At 38.0% G+C, this 5,118-nt stretch overlaps 1 protein-coding gene across 2 annotated transcripts in view; it reads left to right on the forward strand.

Annotated features, from left to right (window-relative positions):
- The first annotated feature begins 4,694 nt into the window (after positions 1 to 4,694).
- Positions 4,695 to 5,118, forward strand: part of st3gal8 (ST3 beta-galactoside alpha-2,3-sialyltransferase 8) — a 35,580-nt gene continuing 35,156 nt past the window's right edge. For both annotated transcript variants that reach the window (XM_078249164.1, XM_078249166.1), the window contains exon 1: positions 4,695 to 4,760. The gene's annotated coding sequence lies outside the window, so the exon portion shown is untranslated. The remainder of the gene's footprint in view (positions 4,761 to 5,118) is intronic.

Below are 5,118 nucleotides of genomic sequence, written 5' to 3' on the forward strand. Positions count from 1 at the left end.
ATGCAGTACGCAAACATAAGCAAAATCTGCAGTATGCATCAGACCTGTCTAGCTCGCCTACGGTGTCCCACAAAGCAAAGCGCTGGAACGGTCACACCAACAGGCACTTCCGCTTTTCAAAACCGGGAACCGGCTAAGCCTGGCCTTGCATACTGGAAAATAAATAGTTAATATTTAACCGTTTCATACTACATTTTACCAACAAACTGCACACTAAGTTCCTCAGTAGTATTTAGTAGGCGGTTGTGAATACAGCCACAGTTTATAGAATAACAACACAATCTGGATCCCCTTGTTACTACCTGTGTTCTTCTACCTGTGGTTTAATGTTCCTTTAAGGTAGAAACCACTTCAGGGTTTATACTGCTGCGATCAGAAGTTTTGACTAAAGGCCTGGTCACATCAGGAAGTGTCAAAGCAAACTTCATCCATGTGTCTTCACCATGGATGTATAGGAAGAATATTTCTTATAATGCATTCATGGTCTTCACTGACGTGCTCACAGGGCTAGTTGAACTACTGTAGCTGGCGAGCTAACCAACAACACGCTAGCACTAGTCAGTCACAAATACCTCGTTTCTATTTTCGCTATACTTCCTATTCCTCCGACAATTTGTCCTGAGGAAATGTACATCATTTCATTCAATAAAGAGCTATTGAAGTTAGCTCAGTCGACGTCAAACTTCGACTTAAGGAGGTTTAAATAAAATTGGATGGTGACGCACCGCTAACCATCTATGATAGCGTCCTCCATTTTGGACTTTTCAGCTCTCCATTCCATCAAGGGTCAACATTGTTAAAACGGTTTGTTAAATTGAATTGGATTACCTTTAATTCTAGTGAGACTGAGTCCTTTAGTCTTTGTTTTATGGCTTAGTAAACATCTCGCCTTTTATCTGTACAGGTAGAATGTAATTATTACCATGATATCCTTGATTTCTGTGTGTTCTGTCAAAAACAAGCAGCGTTAAATAATCTACCTGTTTGTCAGATTCAGCTGCATGTTGACAATAAACAAACCTCACCAAAGTGTTGAAACAATATTCCTAAATGTTTCATTCCTCTGTTTTTTTTTAAAGAAGGAATTACCTCATAACGTCAACATGACATTATTTTAAATCTTAAGCTTTGCTAAGCTCAGGTGTTTCCTGTTACCCTCTCCTGCATTAAGTCTATTAGAGCCTCTTTGGCTGGTTCTCTGTCGCTTTAAATCTCTCTTAAACAGTCTGCAAAGCTGCAGCACTTAAAGGCATTCTGGGTAGGGGACTTTATTGCTTCAACAGCTGAAATATTCCTACAGCAACTAGAAATTAATGTATCTCCAATATTAATGATTATTTATACTCCAATCAATGAGCTAAGATCATTTTAGATTTTTTTTTTTTTAAATGTTCCTCAAAAGTCTTTAACAGTTATTTGATGCTTAAACAAGATGTTCTTAGATCTTGAAAAGTTTTGGAGACGCATGCTTTCACCTAATGGCAGCCGTATAATCAGCTTTAATATTAGAACAGTAGTATTCAGTAGAATGTAAAAGTAGATTACAGCCGTATTAATCATGTTAATCTGTAGAGTTCACATGGCTTCTTATAGTTAAAGGGCTAATTCAGATTATTTTTTTGCTTAGACTCGTGACGCCGCTGGTTTCCACATAAAACTGAACAGCAGCTCTCAGAAACATATAAAACCAGACTAAATCTTCTACACCAAGTCCGTCACTAAGCAAGCAGTTTAATATTAAACATGTCCTGTTTAATGGCGTTATGGGATCAAGGGCCAGACAACTACATGAGCTTGTCTTTGTTTCTGTGGAAAATGTATGCTCATGCAGTTGGCAGTGTTGAATCAGGATTTCAGTTCAGACGTGTGCAATAGCTTCAACGCTGGAACTGTAGTTGTGTGAAGATGCCTGTAAACGCCTCTGTGGACCCACACAGAAAAGGTTGTTATGGGTTTGACAGTTTGCAGACGACCCAACACACACTCTTCAAATCTCAACCATGAAGTGTGCAGCTCTACGCATGAAATAAGCAGATTGGTTGATCCGTCTTCCAAATGTTTTTTTCTGTCTGGGATTTTTATCCACCAGAAATACCCAAAACAATGAACTGAACGGGCTTGCACATATCCACAACATCGCCATAGTGACTGATTAAAAGCCCCTCATTGTCCATGTGGATCAGATGACACAAATTATTTAATTAAAACACAAATGCAGCAGTGAAATGTCCAACGGTATCAGATTTACTGCCCTTGTCCTCTTGAATATATAAACCTAAAGGTCGTTGATGAAAGAAACGCATTGGTCATGTTTTATTTTGGAAATCTTGTTTTTAGTTTTTGCTAATTAGTTTAGAACATAACTGGTGTTGTATTTATGGCTGACTTTAGCTCTCTCCACTTTCAGCTGACACCAACATTTCACTTCAGGACGAAAATATACAACCCTAAGTCTAGAAACTGTACTGTGCCTGCGGTACAGCTGAGCTCCTGTAGAGGGCGCTCTGTGTTTGACTCAGTTTGACACACCAAACGGGACAAAGCCACCAATAGGTTTAACTGTTAATAGGTAAATGGCCATAGTAGTTTATTTACTAAATATGACATATACTTTATATATATATATATACATACTACCTTCCATTCTGCATTTCATAATATCCATGTTGCTTATTGTTTATCTTCAGGGGTTTCATTTAAGTTTTATGTTTTCTATTGTGCATAGAAAAACACTGTGGGGGAGCCGACTGTTAATTCTCAGATGCATGCTTGAACACAATGTTAAAGGTTCAGTAGGTAGCTTTTATAGAAATGTTTTTGTCATTTTCTGAAACTGTCACTATATCCTGACATGAGGCAGATGTATTCTCCTAATGGCATTTGCAAGTTTCCACCACGCCCGAACGAAAACAAGCAATTCGAGGCACTAGGCAGCTTTGATCACATATAAAATCAGATTCTGTTTCAGCATTGCCAATTTCTCGCCTCAAATGTATTCAGAAACATATTTTAGTGTGACGTTTGGCTGTAAAATGGGAACGTTTATGACCCGCCCATCATGCTGAAAACAGTCGAGCCAAAACGAAGCACCACCCACAGACTTTTTTCCACAGATAATCTTATCCATGGTAGGCTGTTGTCAGGGTTTAGTGACAGTTTGAGCAAGTATTAAAAAAAAAAATTACTATTTATGAAAGATACAAACTGTAGCTTTAAAGTAACTTTGCTGTTTATTGCCTTAAATTAAAGTGATGCTGCTGGAATGTGACAAAACATTTATTGAGGAGAATGCTCTTTATCTGCAATGTAAGTGGCTTAAAACATTACTGTGACTAACAAACATCTCTGCTACTAACCTGATGGACCTGATGATCACTTACTGTGATGATCACTCTGTTAGTACTCTGTAATGCTCTGTAGTTACATTAGATTATTAATGGTATGTTACTGTTAAAGCTGGAAATAAACTCTGAGACTTGCCTGCTTCTGTCACATCTGTTTACAACTACACATGTGAAACCCCCAAATATGACATGTTGTTAAAGGTTATTTAAAGCATTTTACTTTACCCTTTATTCAGAAAGAACATTTGCTAACAAAAATTAGCAAATGTTTTTTTATTTTTTTGTTTTACCACTATTAACATATACATATGTATTTTACTTATATATATATATATATATATATACATACTATAATAAGTAATATATATATATAAGTTATATATACTATCTTTTTGCTATTTTTTTATTTAATCCCATGAGTTTCCTTTCTGTGAACTTCCATGTAGCATTAGCTATCAGCTAGCCGGCAAAAAATACTATAACAGTATGCAGTACAGCATTTGGTTGATTAACATCACATGCACTGGCTGACATAAGACGAAATACATCTTCTTACAGGATAGATGTCTAATTAACATAAGGATCAATATAAATATCCATATCTAATTTATCTCAGCTTTTATGTTGTTTTTGTTTTTTGTGTCTATACTTTGAAATACATGTGATATGTACATGTACTGTATGTAACATGTAATAATGAGACATGCATTGACACATGCTATACTTTAAATATATGGCCGTAGAAACACACAGACCGGTTGGAACATACGTAAACAACAGATATTACGACATGCCGTATGTAAACACAACACGGATCTGAAGTGTGAATGAGTGAAGGATAAGAGAACGTTCACCCTGAGTTTTTCCAGAAAAATGAGGAAAAAAAATGTCTCGAGGTGTTGGAGACTCGAGGAGCAAGCTTCAGATATCAGATGACAGTGGAGGCGGAATAAAGGGCCCACAGTGGAGCCAGAAGAGCATTTAAAAATAGCAAACTGTAATTGTCCACAAAAGGTGACATTGTCTTTATCCTTCTATCCTTTCCTGCAGTTCGTAAAAACACCAAAACAGCCACACGCACCATACAACACTAAATATTACAACTAGGCTCTGTGGCCTTCTGATTAATTTATTGAATGACCCTTGCCAGCAGCTTTACTGATCGGTTGCCATACCATGTTGTGTTATTGTACGACAAAACACTTGAAATAAGAGATTTTTGACTACCTGTAAAAGCTGCACACATTTCTTTTAAAGTGACAAATAAACTGAAAACCCACATTCACAAAAAAATAAATAAAAAAATCCCCTCTCCTACTCCCCGGTGGGCGGGGCGTCTCAGCTCCGCATCATATGCCCTCAACTCTGCAGCTTCACAAAGAGAAGAAGAGAACCACCGGGCCGCTGTCTCTTCATGTGAGTCATCTTGTTTGTTCTAAACGAAGTTTTGTGCCCTTTACCGGCTGTTTACCGGGTCAGTGTGTATGTCTGGTACAACCTGATACAGCTCTGTGTGTGTGTGTGTGTGTGTGTGTGTGTGTGTGTGTGTGTGTGTGTGTGTGTGTGTGTGTGTCTGTCGCAGCATGGTGGAAACTTCGCTTGGACACTTCGGGAAAGTTTCCACCTAACTTAATGCAGTTTTCAGCTCATTTTGCTGCGGGTTGTTCTCAGGCTGGTCCACTGTTGTCTCTGCTGGTTTGTTGTAGTTTTGTGTGTAAAATAAAAGGAGGTCGAGACAGATAAGAAAGAGAGAGGGAAGGTACGAGGACGGGGG

The sequence above is a fragment of the Sander vitreus genome, chromosome 4 (genome assembly GCF_031162955.1).
Source record: "Sander vitreus isolate 19-12246 chromosome 4, sanVit1, whole genome shotgun sequence".
Classification (NCBI taxonomy): domain Eukaryota; kingdom Metazoa; phylum Chordata; class Actinopteri; order Perciformes; family Percidae; genus Sander; species Sander vitreus.